The sequence below is a fragment of the Lactuca sativa genome, chromosome 2, assembly GCF_002870075.4.
Source record: "Lactuca sativa cultivar Salinas chromosome 2, Lsat_Salinas_v11, whole genome shotgun sequence".
In the NCBI taxonomy this organism is placed as follows: domain Eukaryota; kingdom Viridiplantae; phylum Streptophyta; class Magnoliopsida; order Asterales; family Asteraceae; genus Lactuca; species Lactuca sativa.
This window is the reverse complement of record NC_056624.2, coordinates 228,236,177-228,246,867: the sequence shown is the minus strand read 5'-3', so window position 1 is coordinate 228,246,867 and position 10,691 is coordinate 228,236,177. Positions and strand designations below refer to the sequence as shown.

Genomic DNA, 10,691 nt, shown 5'->3' with positions numbered 1-10,691 from the left:
CGCAGCTGCTAATCTTGTCACTTAGGCACAGCTGCCAGAATTGGGACATTTTCTATGAGGCGCTTCTGCCGGTATTGACCTTTTAACGCTACTGTCATGGTCATAAGGCTCCCTATTAGGCGCAACTGCCGATACTATCCTTAGAGCGCAGCTGCTAGGGCGTTTACCGTAGATCTAAATCATCTACGGGTTGTGGCACAGCTGCCAGTGCTCATCTATAGGGTACTAGGTCCACTGCTGCCAATGTATACCTATAGGGAACTAGGTCCGTACTACTAATGTTCCTCTATTTCAGCTTTTATCCATCATCATTCATCTACCCATGTTTTACCCAACATATTTTGTAGATACAAAATACTTTATACAATTTACATCATTTAAAACATGTATAAAAATCTTTCACCAGCATAGACAACAAGTATTCAGACAATATGCACACATAACACGTAATTTATATTAAAATACTTCATATCTATGTGTAAGATGAAAGAGACCATGCACTCACTTGAGAAGGTGGTGACTCGGTACTCGGACAGCGCTTCGTTTACTTTAAAATAATTTCCTTCGACGAAACCTGGTATTATTACCACTAGATTTTAGTCTAATATTTACCGTGACTAATTATTAGTCTTATTATTATTATTATATAAGCGTTTAAACAATACTTTCCAACCACTATGTACAGACAGGGGCCAGACATAAAACACCGGAGGGCAGGACCATTTTGGCATATAGCACTTCTGAAATCCAACAACCCTATGCGGCCCTTTAAACCAGATTCCCCGTACCGCGAGTAGTTAAAAAGATATTATAACGACACTTATATAAGTCATAATAATAGCTCAAATATTTATTATAAATTTATAATAACAATACTAATTTTAAATATAAACTATATTTAAAATAGGGTAAGCATAACTTACTTACAAGGGGATTTTAGCTAGGAATCGGGCTCTGCAGGGGCAGAACTTCGTCGCTGAATCTTTCTAAGAAAGATTCGTGCAGCGCTTCAGCGCTCACCTTACTATACTAAAACTACAGAAAGAGAAGTCGAATCACGAGGGACCGAAATGCTCGGGGGATAAGGAGAGAAAGACTCTTGAATCAAGAGAATGGTGCAAGAAATATGAGAGCCCAAGCCTCTTATTTATAGTAATTGAATTTACAAAAACTACCCTCCATAATTACTTAATGACCTTATAGTTATATAAACAACTAAACACCCCTTTATAATACTATTTTAAATAGATTTAATGATATTTGCACTAAACTAATGTCGAAAGAACTCAACATTAGTCTTATAATGACCGCATCGTCGATACCTTTCTAATGATATATACATATGTATATATATGTGTACGTATATATGATTTATACTTTATTTTAATACGTAAATATGCTATTATAATTTGTAACTCGTTCATACGAACTCCGTTTTTGATGTTATTTATATCCACGCGTTGGTATTTACGAGTACTACAACTTTCATTTAGATCCCGTCGGCTAAAAATCGACCGATCTAAAATTCAGATTTCGGGCTGTGCACTGCTATGCTAAATCTTAGAAAAAATCATAACTTCCTCATACGAAGTCAGATTTGGGCGTTCTTTTTATCGATGTTCTTAGTTTAACATATTCTACGACTTTCGTTTAGATCGCTAAGGCTAAATCTCGCTCTATCGTAGATTCACTATTTACGCTTCTCGGTATCGTGCCGGTTCCGTCGCGAAACTTCAACGGGTCATAACTTCTTCGTTATAACTCGGTTTTCGGCGTTCTTTATATGTACGAAAACCTTGTAACATACTCTACAACTTGATTAAGATTATTTATTCTAAATAATCTTTTGTCGAAAAGTCGTTTTCGACCCCTATTGCCTCTAATTTGACTAGCCCAGATTTGCGGGCGTTACAATTATCTCCCCCTTAGGATGATTACGTCCCGGAATCATCAACGAAACAGGGTCGTATAATGACTCCATACGTCATCTCTTCATCCTAGGTAATAATTATAACTTCTACATTCCTTCGATTCTATCTCTTAAACTCATTGACTGTAAGAGTACTCGATCGTGCACCTGCTCTCTACCTCAGGTTAGACTCCAAATTATGATCTTCAAGTCACAATCTCGATCCTTGCTGGATACGGACTTGAGATAAGTTCTTTTATTACTACTATAGATCGATGTGTCATATTCTAATGACCTATCATCGTATGTTGCAACACTTAGACTTAGGTCTCTTAGAGTTAAATTCTAAAACAGACTATGCCTTCCTTCATGTTCTAATGTGATATAATCACACTTTAACATTAGGCATTTCTAGCCACCAACTTCTTTAACAACGAGTGCGATACTTCTATTGATCGCTTTGATTTCAACCGTTTGGTTTAAGTCGGACGCTACATCAAACTTGGTCCTCTGAGCCACACAACATACTCATCGTAGTCGGACTCGATTCGATATGACCACTAGGGTTGGAATATCAACAATCTTCTTAGTCATTACCGAAACGATGGTAACAACACACTTGAATAAAACGAAATCAATTACTAGCTTCTTGGTAACCTTGTGACTTTCCCTGATCCAAGTGTGATTCATGTGCTTCCGGTAGTATAGGCCTCTACTACCATTCACACCTACTCATACTCGTCTCAGGTATTGTCCCACAGTTTTCCAAGTCACCACACAAGAAAATCATATAACAGCTTAACACATCAGATATCAAAACGAAGGTTTTTATTATTCCTTGAAACTATTACATAGGTGTTCAAGTTCACCCTAGAATATGCCTCTAACAGGCTACATCATACGATTCTATGGCTACCTCATAACTCGATCTTTGGATGTCAAGTTGTCACTCCTGAATCCTCGCATTGTCATCTGCTTCGTCAAGGATCATTTGAAATGCTCTCGCCTTTGGCTTTGGCGGCACATTTGGCTTTGTAGCCCCCTCTCTCTTTGGGCAATCTTGCTTGAAGTGTCCTTCCTCATTACATTCGTAACACACCCTTTTATTGAATTTACACTCGTTGGCATAATGACCATGCTTCCCACACTTGAAACAAGTTACTTCCTCACTGCATTTTCCAGAGTGTTTCTTTTTGCACTTCTCGCACCATCTTTCTTCACTCCCTCCTCCTCTAAACTTCCTGGTACTTGATTTGCTTCTCTCATCGGGCTTCGCAGACCCCTCAAACTTCCTCTTTTCGCCAACCTCGGTCTTGTTGGCGGCTCTTCCCTTGATCATCTCCTCAACCGACTTGGCAGCCCAGATAGCTGCCTCCAAAGTAGGTGCCTGACGCACTGGCACTGCATATTCCCATGGAAGTCCTTTTGCGTACTTGTCAATTTTTGTCAGCTCATCCGGAACAAGACGTAAGGCGAACTCCATCTTCTCTGTGAAGTTATTGGTGTATTCATCAATAGACATGCTTCCTTTCTTTAAGGTAAGGAAGTGGTTTTCTAGCTCGAGCAGATTTTGGGCTGAGCAGTACCTACGTTTGAAATGCACCAAAAATTCTGCCCATGTCAGTTGCAGGGGCTCATTGGGGCTCAGCGTCTTTCCCAAGGTATTCCACCATCGTACAGCGCCTCCTCGAAACTGACGCACTGCAAACGTGGTCTGTTGTTTTCCCTTGCAACCGCACGTCATGAAAGCTAATTCCATCTCCGAGATCCAATCCATGACCTCGATCGGATCCTCCTTTCCAGTGAAAGTCGATGGCTTGCAAGTCAGAAAATCCTTGTACTTGCATCCATTCCTCTCAACTTCGTCATCTTGGTTGTTTTGTCGAACTATTGGTGGGTTGACTTGACCAACAGTCCCACTGTAGTTTCCTTCCTCAGTCTGCCCTTCGTTCAACTTGGGCTGTTCGATCTGAATAGTCGTTTCCTCTCGATTTTGCTGGAGCAAACGTCTGGTTTCCTCCATTTGACGATCCAACATTGCTTGGATCATCGCTTGCACTCCTGCCATCGTTATTGGCTCAGCAGCGGCTACCACAACCGGTATTTGCTCAATCGCTGGGGGTTGATCTCGGTTCCCATTTGCATTCACGTTTCCGCTACGGGTTCTTGCCATCTTGATCTATACGCCGAATAAGGTGAATCTAGACCTTTACTTAGGATTGACGTTTAAATCATTCTTATCACTCCGAAACGTTTATATGCTAGTTCTAATATCGTAGTTAAACGCTTAGAATCCTAAACACATAAGGTTTCCAGATCCGGTCGGCAACAAACCATAGATCCGAACGAATAACAGCATATCAGGCACAAGCATTTAGCACATAAAAGCATTTTAGGCACAATTCCTAAAATAAGCTAGTGCTCACACCTCACAATCATCGCTTAGCATTCTAAGTTTAAGTCTAGAAATAAATCCATATTCCTAGTTCGCTTAAACTAATGCTCTGATACCAACTGTGACATCCCCATTTTCACGGCCAGAAAAGACCGATGTTGTTTATGCTTTATAAAAGTCAGAGTACTTCATTTTATAAAAATGTTGCGGAATTTGTTCCCAGAAAAACATGGTAAATACGTTATTAAAACATTTTCGAAGAAACGTATTTATTTCATTTTAAAACGTTTGGGATGTCATCGTTAATACAGAAACATAAGCATAAACAGAACTTACAATTATTTACACTAGTGATCTACATCTCTTTAAATCTCTCAGTGTAATGTCACTTCATATCAACACCTGTGATATAAATAAACTGAGTGGGTCAGGTTGGGAAACCTGGTGAGTACATAGGGTTTTCAACCCACAATAATATAATTATTATGTTTAAACAATCAAATAATCAACCCAATTACCCATCCCCATTATCTTCTTTATTCTTAAGGATCTACCCCAAGAATCAGCTATTTCTCATTCATTCATTCCTAAGGATCATCCTAAGGAAACAACATGAAGTCCATTGTTGCCAATGACACTTTGGTCAAGCGCAGCTGCTAATCTTGTCACTTAGGCACAACTGCCAGAATTGGGACATTTCCTATGAGGCGCTTCTGCCGGTATTGACCTTTTAACGCTACTGTCATGGTCATAAGGCTCCCTATTAGGCGCAACTGCCGATACTATCCTTAGAGCGCAGCTGCTAGGACGTTTACCGTAGATCTAAATCATCTACGGGTTGTGGCACAGCTGCCAGTGCTCATCTATAGGGTACTAGGTCCACTGCTGCCAATGTATACCTATAGGGAACTAGGTCCGTACTACTAATGTTCCTCTATTTCAGCTTTTATCCATCATCATTCATCTACCCATGTTTTACCCAACATATTTTGTAGATATAAAATACTTTATACAATTTACATCATTTAAAACATGTATAAAAATCTTTCACCAGCATAGACAACAAGTATTCAGACAATATGCACACATAACACGTAATTTATATTAAAATACTTCATATCTATGTGTAAGATGAAAGAGACCATGCACTCACTTGAGAAGGTGGTGACTCGGTACTCGGACAGCGCTTCGTTTACTTTAAAATAATTTCCTTCGACGAAACCTAGTATTATTACCACTAGATTTTAGTCTAATATTTACCGTGACTAATTATTAGTCTTATTATTATTATTATATAAGCGTTTAAACAATACTTTCCAACCACTATGTACAGACAGGGGCCAAACATAAAACACCGGAGGGCAGGACTATTTTGGCATATAGCACTTCTGAAATCCAACAACCCTATGCGGCCCTTTAAACCAGATTCCCCGTACCGCGAGTAGTTAAAAAGATATTATAACGACACTTATATAAGTCATAATAATAGCTCAAATATTTATTATAAATTTATAATAACAATACTAATTTTAAATATAAAATATATTTAAAATAGGGTAAGCATAACTTACTTACAAGGGGATTTTAGCTAGGAGTCGGGCTCTGCAGGGGCAGAACTTCGTCGCTGAATCTTTCTAAGAAAGATTCGTGCAGCGCTTCAGCGCTCACCTTACTATACTAAAACTACAGAAAGAGAAGTCGAATCACGAGGGACCGAAATGCTCGGGGGATAAGGAGAGAAAGACTCTTGAATCAAGAGAATGGTGCAAGAAATATGAGAGCCCAAGCCTCTTATTTATAGTAATTGAATTTACAAAAACTACCCTCCATAATTACTTAATGACCTTATAGTTATATAAACAGCTAAACACCCCTTTATAATACTATTTTAAATAGATTTAATGATATTTGCACTAAACTAATGTCGAAAGAACTCAACATTAGTCTTATAATGACCGCATCGTCGATACCTTTCTAATGATATATACATATGTATATATATGTGTACGTATATATGATTTATACTTTATTTTAATACGTAAATATGCTATTATAATTTGTAACTCGTTCATACGAACTCCGTTTTTGACGTTATTTATATCCACGCGTTGGTATTTACGAGTACTACAACTTTCATTTAGATCCCGTCGGCTAAAAATCGACCGATCTAAAATTCAGATTTCGGGCTGTGCACTGCTATGCTAAATCTTAGAAAAAATCATAACTTCCTCATACGAAGTCAGATTTGGGCGTTCTTTTTATCGATGTTCTTAGTTTAACATATTCTACGACTTTCGTTTAGATCGCTAAGGCTAAATCTCGCTCTATCGTAGATTCACTATTTACGCTTCTCAGTATCGTGCCGGTTCCGTCGCGAAACTTCAACGGGTCATAACTTCTTCGTTATAACTCGGTTTTCGGCGTTCTTTATATGTACGAAAACCTTGTAACATACTCTACAACTTGATTAAGATTATTTATTCTAAATAATCTTTTGTTGAAAAGTCGTTTTCGACCCCTATTGCCTCTAATTTGACTAGCCCAGATTTGCGGGCGTTACAATCTGGTCGTGATTGCTTTGTCGTGAAGCTGCCACGACGTGGCCAATAGTTGACGACGACGTGGAGGTCAGTTGGTGTTAACATTGACTGTTGACTTTTGGTCAAATTGTTGGCTTTAGGGTGTAGACTAAGGTTTCACCTTGGGTGTTTACATAGGTGAGTTGTAGCACCGGTTTTAGGTTTGTACAATTTGTGGTATATTCAAGTGTGAGGTAAGTCTTCTCACTATACTATATAGGATGTTAGTCGTATTTGTGATACTTGCATGAAAGACCAGGATCCGACGTCTGAAATGAGGGCCCGACCTCACGCACTACATCCCTTACATTAGAGGACGAGATTGGAGGGTTTAGGTTAAAAATAGTATTTTTTTTTTCTATTTTTTTATATTAAAATCATTTAAGGAAAATTTAAAATAAATTAAAAAAGAATATAAAACTCATTTTAGACGGATGAAAGACCAACTACAATCGAAATGAAAAAATCACATGAAGATTCTGTAAAGTTTTTAAAGTTAAGGTTTATAACCCAAATTTTAAAAATCCATAGGGACCGTTTGTGAAGTGTTGTCTAAAAGTGATTGGGTGGTGTCTCCGATATGAGCAGCATGACTTCCTAAGTAATGATAGGGTTCTTAAATGACCCACGTGGTCTTATGCACATTACCAACATGATAAGATCTTTTATACTGTTAGGTTAAGGAGGATGGTCATACCCAACCTACTTAAATAGTGATGGCATATCAACGCTACATCACATCCACTATAAACCCACCACCATCCTACTATCTTTTGGAATTGGTCACTACTCTACATCATTTTTTCTTTTTTTTTTCTATTTGTTTTACATCAGAATAATTCAAAAAATAATTATTAAACAAAAACAAAAACATAAATATTAATTAAAAATATTTTACATTAATTTAAAAAACATAAATTTAAAATCTACATTACTTAAAAAACATTGCATTAATTTTTAAACACACAAACTTAAATCCTATAATATTTAAAAAACTAACAATAAAAAAAAAATCCTAAATTACTTATTTTTCCTAAAATACTTAAACGATAAAAAAAAAATCCTAAATTACTTATTTATCATAATTTACTTAAAAAAAACACACAACAACTAAAACATAAATATTAGAACCTAATCCGTATACTTAGCACGGACACGTTGTTGGATTTTGATAAATGTCGCGAGATTTTCGGGGTTGAGATCTGGTAGGGGCTTCGAGTTTATGATTTGTAGATCGGTAAGAGCGATTTTTTGTCGACGAGCTTCCTCCGTGGATTCGTATTTTTTTTTCTAGAAAACTTAAAGTTTTATCTATTGATTCCACAAACCCGTCGTCGCTAGTTGCGGTTGCTTTCCCGCTTGAAGACGCCGCCCGTTTTGCTTTGTCCTTTCCCGGTGGTCGACGGAGTTGGACTTCAGGTGGACCGTCTCCCTCGGCAACATCGACGTCATCATTGAGGTTTAACCCAAAACCCGTGTCCGATTCAGAAGTTCTTGCTCTTTTGTTGAAGCCGGTGGTCGAGTTCGAATGCAATGTCTCCGGATTTAGGACCCATTTTGGACCTTGACGGCAAACTTTCCATGCTTTTTGGTGACCAAATGGTTTACCGTTGTTGGTCACTTTGAATTGGTAGCACGCAGTTGATAAAATGTTGAAATCGTTGGAACACTTTTAGGCGACATGTATAAAATGTATTATATTTGTGTTATTTTTATAGTTTAATCTTTATATTTTATTTGTTCAACTAAAGTCATTTACTTTCGAAATAAAAAATCCGCTCTTAACTCATATTTCGTTTAACGGAAATTAAAAGTGAGATTTACTTATTATTAAACATTTTGTTTACTATCAAATCAATTTTCTAAAAAGACTTTTCATTTAGTTTTATTGTACATGTATAACAGTCAAAACCAGAGTACATCATCTTCAAACATAATAAGTTATTTCATATATAATGTCCCTTAACACCTTTTAAATCGCAAAATAGGACCTCATAGTGGTCGGTAATAACAATTTCTTTCAAAACAGATGGGTTTTATTTGCTAAAATAAAATATAATGTTAAACCTGCAAAAATTATATATATATATATATATATATATATATATATATATATATATATATATATATATATATATATATATATATATATATATATATATATATATATATATATATATATATATACACGGATACGTTCAACCTTACAAAAATATCGTCATTTTTATTCATTTTTGCTATTTTTTTTTGTTCTCACACATCGTTTTTCACTCATTTTTATTCTGACAGCATACGACCCAATAAAACATTCTGACAACATTCTGACAGAAATGAGAATAATAATAGTAAGTGTATAATAACCTTATAGACGATTTAATTAGTGACATTGTGTGTTAATGAAAATAATTATGTAAGATTGAACGTATTTATATTATTAAACAATATATTTTCTTTATTATTCTCATAGCATACGATATTCGCACAATAATTAGTTTTTTTTTTGGAAACAGCAAAATTTTATTAAAGAAAGGAACTCTCTCCAAGCAAGAAACTAGAAGAGAGCCCAATGAAAAGACATATAAATAAGAGCAGAATTATACATCATAAAATGGAGATATTCCCCAATCCTCCCAACTACACATACCATTTCTACTTCTATGTTTTACCCAAACGAATGTCATGGCCTTAATACACTCCACACCATTTTGGACTGAAGTACTCTCACAATGGAATAGCCTTTTGTTCCTGAATCTCCATAAGTTCCAAATCATGCCATAACATATTACAACGAACCGTTTCCTTTCCTTCTTATTCCTCCCCCACTTGCTTGCAAAATCTATCAGTTCACAGATTGTTTTTACGGACTCATGATCGCCAGCAATTCCACACCATCTCCAGATGCAGCTTCTAATCTTGATCGCAAACGGACAATTGATCAGCACATGGTCTGCGCATTCAGAGTTTCCAATACATGAACTGCATATTTGCGAGTTGACAAAAATACCCCTGCGTTCCAAGGCCATAGCAGTTGGTATACGTTGTTGTGCAGCTCTCCATACCAGACAAAGCACCTTAATGGGAACAATTTTGTTCCAAATAATCTTCGGAACAAATAGGTTGCCGGTTTTCAGCTTATCCACAAGTTGACGGATGACGGCCATAGAGAACTTGCCATCTGATGAAAGTTTGCATCTCCATTGATCCAGTCCCGGGTTTAATTGAATATTAGCGACTTCATTACTTAGACTGAGAACTACATAATCCAACCCCCGAGCTGCAGGCCTGGATCTCCACTTCCAGTTTTGATTCCGATCACCAATCCTGTCCGCAACAGTGCACCTTTTCTTTGATTCCAAATCGAATAGGTCAGGATATCTCGTTTTTAGGTTGCTAGAGCCAATCCAATGGTCATACCAAAACAGGGTATTATGCCCTGACATGATTTTAATGTTGAATAGATCATGTATTGCAATCCCAAGCCCCCCCAGGAACTTTCTAATGCTGGCAATATTATTCCAAACACCACCGTATCTTTGTACAGATAGATACTCAATCGGTTTGTTCGCTAACTTGTGAATGCCAGTGATTACTCTAGCCCACAGAGAGTTAGGTTCATTGTTTAACCTCCACCACCATTTTACAAGCAAACCAATATTTAAGGCTTGAATGGAACCCACTCCAAGTCCTCCATCTTCTTTGGCTGCGAGGACTTTGTCCCAGGAAACCCAATGAATTTTCCTTTTATCTTCACCCCCTCCCCATAGGAAGGAACGTCTTATCTTTTCCAGTTCCTTTATAACACCTATAG

At 37.1% G+C, this 10,691-nt stretch overlaps 1 long non-coding RNA gene across 2 annotated transcripts; it reads right to left on the bottom strand.

Moving 5' to 3' along the window:
* Nucleotides 1-4,556: 4,556 nt before the first annotated feature.
* Nucleotides 4,557-6,055, bottom strand: LOC128132128 (uncharacterized). 2 transcript variants are annotated; one of them, XR_008230062.1, is made up of 3 exons: nt 5,876-6,055; nt 5,458-5,526; nt 4,557-4,706 (listed from the first exon to the last, which is right to left on the bottom strand). It is a non-coding gene; the product is annotated as an uncharacterized LOC128132128 (long non-coding RNA). The 2 variants fall into 2 exon arrangements; XR_008230063.1 differs by having other exon boundaries at nt 5,880-6,055.
* Nucleotides 6,056-10,691: the final 4,636 nt, after the last annotated feature.